Genomic DNA, 8,479 nt, shown 5'->3' with positions numbered 1-8,479 from the left:
TTGTACAGTAGCATTGCTCATTTTACTACTATAGTGGTTAAATATGGATAAATAGTGTTTTGTATTTTTTCCTTACTTAGCCCTTAAAATGCATAGAAATTAAAGTAATTACTGAAAAATAAAAAATAAGTAAAAAAAAAAAACCTATCACCTACAAAAAGCCTAATTTGTGGTGAAAAAATAAAACAAAACATTGTATATATAATGATAAAGTGATTGGTGAATGAATGAGGGGAGCTCTGACAGAGGAAAATTGCTCTGTTCCACAAGTTTAAAAAGTTACACTACACAATAGGACGTTGGCAACAGGTCACTGCTGGGTTAGGGGGGGATGCGTGGTCTGGAGTTGGGGCTAATCACGCCTGCTGATGTTCTATCTGCTGGATTCTGCTCTTCAGCCTTTTCATCCTTCTTTTTACCCTTCTCTAAAGCCTCTCCACTTTGGCAGAGAGGGGGAGAGCAGTCGACTGTTGAACTGTGGGAAAAAAAAAACTCTTGTATAATTCCAATACTCAGTAAAAACACCAACAGGCTTTACAGTAAGGTGGTCCAAAATAATCTATCATTTTTGCAAAAAATTTCACATTTTCACTCAGATGAGAATATTTACAGAACTATACGGTCATGCATGAGAACACATATTTTAGCTAAATGCATTGCAGTCAATGGGTGTGTGAAAACGCATTTTGTGGAAATCCATTTTTTTGCCCATCCCAACTTATTACGTGACATGTTGCATCATATCTGCAAATATTAGTGCAAAATTATCACTGTGTGAAATTGGTTGCTCTGATATACACATGATGTAGCACAAGACTTGAACAGGGAGTGGGCATGGAATGGGTAGGGAATGGGTCAGGAATGCTTTATTCCAATCTGTGTAGATGTGGTAGCGACTAAAGCCCCGTACACATGCTAGATTAGAGTAGTCTGAGGCGGCTGATAACAACTGCCAATAATCCAGCTCGTGTACAGTGGCCGCCGCTCAGATACCTTTGTTGGCGGCCCTCCCCCTACCCACCGAATAACATCATAATTGCGCTGTTCTGTTGGCCCTCCGCCTCCAGCAGAGCATCAGATCATGTCATCAGTTATACAGCTGACTCCGCGGCGTGTATCAAAAAAGGGCGCCTGGAAAAAAGGGTACGGGATATAGCCGAAATTATAAATTGTAATGTAAAACAATATTTTTCGTTTATAGCCTATAATGAAACGGCAAAATACCGACTATGACAACAAACGAATTCGGAAATGAAACGTCAAATAGTGTCTATACCAAAAAAAGGATATTTACACTTGTATTAAGCATAGTAATACAATGGTAGATTTTACGGGTATTTTACTGCAATCAGCGCTTTGAGTCCCCATGGAGAAAAGCACTATATAAATATTATTGTTATTGTTATCATACCTAACTGTAGGCTCTCCCTATCCCTAACCCCTAGACCCCCCCCCCCCCTTGTGTAAATATACATAATTTAATAAATTGTGTATATTACAAATATTGTACTGTAACTATACCTATCCCTACTCTCACACAGAACCCTTCCTGTACCTATCCCTAACCTCTAGACCCCCCTAGGGGTAACTAACCCTAACCACCCCCCCTGGTGGTGCCTAACCCTAAGACACCCCTGGTGGTGCCTAACCCTACCCACCCCTCTGGTGGTGCCTAACCCTAACCAACTCCCGGGTGGTGCCTAACCCTAACCACCCCCTGGTGGTGCCTAACCCTAACCACCCCCTGGTGGTGCCTAACCCTAACCATCCCTCTGGTGGTGTATATTGTACTGTAACTATACTTATCCCTACTCTTACACAGAACCCTCCTGTACCTGTCCCTAACCCCTAGACCCCCCTGGTGGTGCCTAACCCTAACTCCCCCTGGTGGTGCCTAACCATAAGACACCCCTGGTGGTGCCTAACCCTAACCACCCCCCTGGTGGTGCCTAACCCTAACCAACCCCCTGGTGGTGCCTAACCCTAACCACCCCCTGGTGGTGCCTAACCATAACCACCCCCTGGTGGTGCCTAACCCTAACCATTCCCCTGGTGGTGTATATTGTACTGTAACTATACTTATCCCTACTCTTACACAGAACCCTCCTGTACCTCTCCTTAACCCCTAGACCCCCCTGGTGGTGCCTAACCCTAACTCCCCCTGGTGGTGCCTAACCCTAAGACCGCCCTGGTGGTGCCTAACCTTAACCACCCCCCTGGTAGTGCCTAACCCTAAGACCCCCCTGGTGGTGCCTAACCCTAAGACACCCCTGGTGGTGCCTAACCCTAAGACACCCCTGGTGGTGCCTAACCCTAAGACACCCCTGGTGGTGCCTAACCCTAAGACCCCCCTGGTGGTGCCTAATCCTAAGACCTCCCTTGTGGTGCCTAACCCTAAATCTCCCCTGGTGGTGACTAACTCTAACCACCCACCTGATGGTGCCTAAACCTAACCATCCCCCTGGTGGTGCCTAACCCTAACCATCTCCACTGCACAAACACCCTTACACACATATAAACAATAATATATTTAATCCTTAAAATACTTCACTATAAATAACATGAATAGAATTATTTATATATTTGTAATAGAATAAATAGCGTTAAAATCATGTACACATTAATAATATTTTAATTAGAAAAAGGTATATATATATATAATAGAATACTTAGCCTTACAATCACGTACGCATTAAAAATCTTAAAATAACGGTAATATTAAAAGCGATATATTAGAAAACTATAATCAACGATGTATAAGTGTAAAATTAGATAGGCAGTATAGATTAGATAGGCAGCTTCCCTGAGTACAGGTTAGATAGGCAGCTTCCTTAGTATAGATTAGATAGGTAGTTTCCCCCAGTATAGATTAGATAGGCAGCTTCCCCCAGTGTAGGTTAGATAGGTAGCTTCCCCCAGTATAGGTTAGATAGGTAGCTTCCCCCAGTACAGGTTAGATAGGCAGCTTCCCCCAGTATAGATTAGATAGGTAGCTTCCCCCAGTATAGATTAGATAGGCAGCTTCCCCCAGTGTAGGTTAGATAGGTAGCTTCCCCCAGTATAGATTAGATAGGCAGCTTCCCCAAGTATAGATTAGGGATGCTCATTCGGATTCCGCAGAAATGCAATTTCCGAAATTCCGATCGGAAATTGCATTTCCGCATCGGAATGGGGAAATCGGTAATGCAAGTGCATTAGGCGGATTTCCGCCGGAAATCGCGGAATTTCCGCCCGACTTTAACATCGATTTTCTCAAAAACTATAAGGTCTTTTTGAAAACTTTTTTTTGCATCTTGTTCAGGAGATTCTGTTTAAGAAACACTGAAAATGTGGTGTTTCTAGGACTTCCGGGGGCTTTGCTATTAACAGCTAAATTCGGCGGATTTTTACTGTAATGTAAAATGCAGAAAATCTGCATCTGCCTATTTTCTTTAAGTAAAAATCCACCGACTTTAGCGGTTAATAGCAAAGCCATGGGCGTAGGGCTCGTGGTCGCAGCGGTCGCCTTGGCGACCGGGCCCGGCTCCTGAGGAGGCGGGGGAGGGGCCCGGGGGGCCCATCTCCGTTTGGAGGCCCATGCGACCGTGCGCGCTGGTAGGAGGGAGCCGCAGCCGCGGGGAGGGCAGCCCGACCTCTCCCTCCCTGCCTCTCCCCGGGGCCCCCCCCTCAACTGCAGAGTGAGCAGCTCACGGAAGCGCTGTAGGCAGAACTCACCTCCCTGCGTTCCACTCGCCGCTGATCTCCTCTCTGGCTGGCTCTGCATAGATGTTGTTACACACGCAGCTTCCGGCTAAACAGGAAGCTGCGTGTGTAAGCATCTATGCAGAGCCAGCCAGAGAGGAGATCAGCGGCGATTGGATCCAGGGACGGAGGTGAGTTCTGCCTACAGCGCTTCCGTGAGCTGCTCACTCTGCATCTGAGGGGGGGGCCCCGGGGAGAGGAAGGGAGGGAGAGGTCGGGCTGCCCTCCCCGCGGCTGCGGCCCCCCCTCCATTATGGGGACGGGGCACCTACCTACCTGCTCTATCCTGGGGGGCAGCTACCTAATCTATCCTGGGGGGCACCTACCTAATCTAACCTATACTGGGGGGCAGCTACCTAATCTATCCTGGGGGGCAGCTACCTAATCTATCCTGGGGGGCAGCTACCTAATCTAACCTAATCCTGGGGGGCAGCTACCTAATCTATCCTGGGGGGCAGCTACCTAATCTATCCTGGGGGGCACCTACCTAATCTAACCTATACTGGGGGGCAGCTACCTAATCTATCCTGGGGGGCACCTACCTAATCTAACCTATACTGGGGGGCACCTACCTAATCTATCCTGGGGGCAGCTACCTAATCTATCCTGGGGGGCAGCTACCTAATCTAACCTAATCCTGGGGGCAGCTACCTAATCTAATGTATACTGGGGGGCACCTACCTAATCTATCCTGGGGGGCAGCTACCTAATCTATTCTGGGGGGCAGCTACCTAATCTAACTTATACTGGGGGGTACCTACCTAATCTATCCTGGGGGCAGCTACCTAATCTATCCTGGGGGGCAGCTACCTAATCCTGGGGGGCAGCTACCTAATCTATCCTGGGGGGCAGCTACCTAATCTATCCTGGGGGGCAGCTACCTAATCTATCCTGGGGGGCACCTACCTATTCTAACCTAATCCTGGTGGGCAGCTACCTAATCTATCCTGGGGGGCAGCTACCTAATCTATCCTGGGGGGCAGCTACCTAATCTATCCTGGGGGGCACCTACCTAATCTATCCTGGGGGCAGCTACCTAATCTATCCTGGGGGGCAGCTACCTAATCTAACCTAATCCTGGGGGCAGCTACCTAATCTAATGTATACTGGGGGGCACCTACCTAATCTATCCTGGGGGGCAGCTACCTAATCTATTCTGGGGGGCAGCTACCTAATCTAACTTATACTGGGGGGTACCTACCTAATCTATCCTGGGGGCAGCTACCTAATCTATCCTGGGGGGCAGCTACCTAATCCTGGGGGGCAGCTACCTAATCTATCCTGGGGGGCAGCTACCTAATCTATCCTGGGGGGCACCTACCTATTCTAACCTAATCCTGGGGGGCAGCTACCTAATCTATCCTGGGGGGCAGCTACCTAATCTATCCTGGGGGGCAGCTACCTAATCTATCCTGGGGGGCAGCTACCTAATCTATCCTGGGGGGCAGCTACCTAATCTAACCTATCCTGGGGGGCAGCTACCTAATCTAACCTATACTGGGGGGCAGCTACCTAATCTATCCTGGGGGGCAGCTACCTAATCTATCCTGGGGGGCAGCTACCTAATCTAACCTATACTGGGGGCAGCTACCTAATCTATCCTGGGGGGCAGCTACCTAATCTATCCTGGGGGGCAGCTACCTAATCTATCCTGGGGGGAAGCTACCTAATCTATCCTGGGGGGCAGCTACCTCATCTAACCTATACTAGGGGGCACCAACCTAATCTAATTTATACTGGGGGCACCTACCTATCTAACCTATACTGGGGGCACTTACTTATCTAACCTGTATTGGGGGCACCTAGCTAGCCTATACAGGTGGCAACTAAACTGGCTACCTGTATTGGAGGCACCTACCTAACTAACCTATACTGGGGGCACCTACCTATCTAACCTACGCTGGGGGCAACTATTCTGGCTACATATATTAGAGGCACCCACCTAGCTAACCTGTACTGGGGGCACCTATCTATCTAACTTATACCGGCGGCGCCTGCCTATCTCACCTATACCGGGGGCAACTATACTGGCTTACCTATGCCTGACTACCTATACTGGGGGTACCTATAGCTGGCTATAGGGATTTTGATATGTGTGTGCATCCGTCGGGTGTTGCCGGGGGAGGGGGGGCTGTTGTTGCCGGGGGGGGGGGCCACATCCAGATTCCGCATCGGGGCCCAGAGGTTTGTAGCTACGCCACTGAGCAAAGCCCCTGTAAATCCTAGAAACACCAAAGACCTTATAGTTTTTGAGAAAATCAATGTTAAAGTCAGGCGGAATTTCTGCGATTTCCGGCGGAAATTCCGCATCCGAATGCGGAAATTGGTAGCGGAAAGCGGAATTGGTATTTGGCAATGGCGGAATGCGGATTTACCGCGGAATCGGAAATTGGCATTTCCGACCATCCCTAGTATAGATTAGATAGGTAGCTTCCCCCAGTATAGATTAGATAGGCAGCTTCCCCCAGCGTAGGTTGGATAGGTAGCTTCCCCCAGTGTAGATTAGATAGGTAGCTTCCCCCAGTATAGATTAGATAGGCAGCTTCCCCCAGCGTAGGTTGGATAGGTAGCTTCCCCCAGTGTAGGGGGGGCAATGGGCGGAGCGGCGGGGGGGAGCGGGCAGTTAAAAACTCACCTGCCTTCAGATCAACGCAGGCACAGTTTCCATGTGCTTCCGACTTCCTCCTTTGGCGTCCCTCGCATTGATAACGGCGCCGCCTGTGATGTCATCACAGGGTGCGCTGTAACCAAGGCGATGGACGCCGGGGGGAGGGAGTCGGAAGCCGAAAGCACATGGAAGCTGTGCCTGCGTCAATCCGAACAGAAGGTGAGTTTTTAACTGCCCGCTCCCCCCCGCCGCTCCGCCCAGTGCCCCCTCCCATCGATCTGGGACACCATAGCAACAGGTTCCAGGCCGGTGCCCCGGATCAAAGGCCCTAGCGGCGCCACTCTTTCTGACAATCACATGCCTTTCACCATTTATACCTCAATTTTAAAATTGTACAGCTTTGTACAGATAATGCACTTCACAATTAAAAGATAAGGAAAAGTGGATGCTGAAAACACATTTGTAAAAGGAAGAAAATTGTGTTAATGTAAAAATCCCAATGTCTGTGCTCCCTGCCTCGCTTGCGCACCGGTACAACAATCTACATTATTTGCCATGTAGCCATAAAGCAATAACAAGCGTCTCCCTTGTAAACACCTCTAACTCAGGCCGGTTTCACACTGCGGACGGGAGCCACACCACACGACCAAAAAAAGGCCTTCAGGGATTACTGCGTTAGTAGGCGGTAATCCCCGTCTGGCACCCGACCAAGCAGGAAGTGACTCATTTTAACACACACTATGCCATAGACTTACACGACTTCCGGTTTACCCCACGTCACCACAGGTTGACGCAGCACTGCGCCGTAACGTAGATGTGCCCTATCGTTGGGGATGCAGCGAATCACTTCTGTCATATCACTCCGCACCCTGTCAGTATGAAAGTCCCCATAGACTTCCATTGCCCTGTGGTGTGGTGTGGTAAAAATACCGCTCCAGTGTGAAAGCCCCCTCAAAGTGAATGGTTTCAATCAATTTTAACCCTTAACCACCCTAGCGTTGAATTTTTGCGGCCATGTGTCCACGGGAGGGAGATTTTTGTTTCAAATTTGTTTTATATAGTGTAGCTAGCACTAGGCTAGCTACACGTGTGCCCCAAGTCCCCCAGCACTGCTCTGATCCCCCCCCGATGGCTGCCGGCTATATTTACCTAGCCGCAATCCCGCGAGAACTGCAACTTCCCCGAACAGCTTCTGTTGTCGCTATGGCAACGATCTGACATGATGTCTGACGTCATGCGCAGTCCCGATCCTCCTCATAGCGACGCCTGGAGGCTATTGGAGAGGCTGATGACGATGGAAGTTGATAAGGTCACAAAACTGCCAGCCATGACGTCGTTCATCTCTAGTCAAATCAGGGCTGTGGAGTCAGTACAAAAATCATCCGACTCAGTTTATGAACCATCAACTCCAACTCCAGGTACTGTCAAAATTGCTCCAACTCCACAGCCCTGAGTCAAATTATTACTCTATGTGTGGCAATGCATTACCAGGACTGGCCAACTTTGTAAACTGGGTTTATTTTCGGGGTAGAGCTTATATTGTGATCTTTCTAAAAAATCATGCTAGTGCTCATTTTTGGTAAGGTGACGGTCTTAAAGGGAACCTAAACTGAGAAGGATATGGATTTTTCCGTTTAAAATAATACCAGTTGCCTGACTCTCCTGCTGATCCTGTGTCTCTAATACTTTTAGCCACAGCCCCTGAACAAGCATGCAGATCAGGTGCTCTGACTGAAGTCAGACTGGATTAGCTGCATACTTGTTTCAGGTGTGTGATTCGGCCACTACTGCAGCCAAAGAGATCAGCAGGACTGCCAAGCAACTGATAATGTTTAAAAGTAAACATCCATATCCTTCTCACTTAACCACTTCAGGACCACAGTCTTTTCGCCCCTTAAGGACCAGAGCCTTTTTCTCCATTCAGACCACTGCAGCTTTCACGGTTTATTGCTCGGTCATACAACCTACCACCTAAATGAATTTTACCTCCTTTTCTTGTCACTAATACAGCTTTCTTTTGATGCTATTTGATTGCTGCTGCGAGTTTTACTTTTTATTATATTCATCAAAAAAGACATGAATTTTGTCAAAAAAATGACTTTTTTAACTTTCTGTGCTGACATTTTTCAA

The 8,479-nt window shown here is 48.4% G+C and overlaps 1 protein-coding gene across 1 annotated transcript in view; it reads right to left on the bottom strand.

Moving 5' to 3' along the window:
* Positions 1–226: 226 nt before the first annotated feature.
* Positions 227–8,479, bottom strand: part of SDR42E1 (short chain dehydrogenase/reductase family 42E, member 1) — a 326,449-nt gene continuing 318,196 nt past the window's right edge. The window contains exon 4 of the transcript XR_011024676.1: positions 227–475. The gene's annotated coding sequence lies outside the window, so the exon portion shown is untranslated. The remainder of the gene's footprint in view (positions 476–8,479) is intronic.

This window comes from Hyperolius riggenbachi, chromosome 11 (assembly GCF_040937935.1).
Source record: "Hyperolius riggenbachi isolate aHypRig1 chromosome 11, aHypRig1.pri, whole genome shotgun sequence".
In the NCBI taxonomy this organism is placed as follows: domain Eukaryota; kingdom Metazoa; phylum Chordata; class Amphibia; order Anura; family Hyperoliidae; genus Hyperolius; species Hyperolius riggenbachi.
The sequence above is the reverse complement of the archived record's forward strand: the minus strand, read 5'-3'. Positions and strand labels throughout refer to the sequence as shown.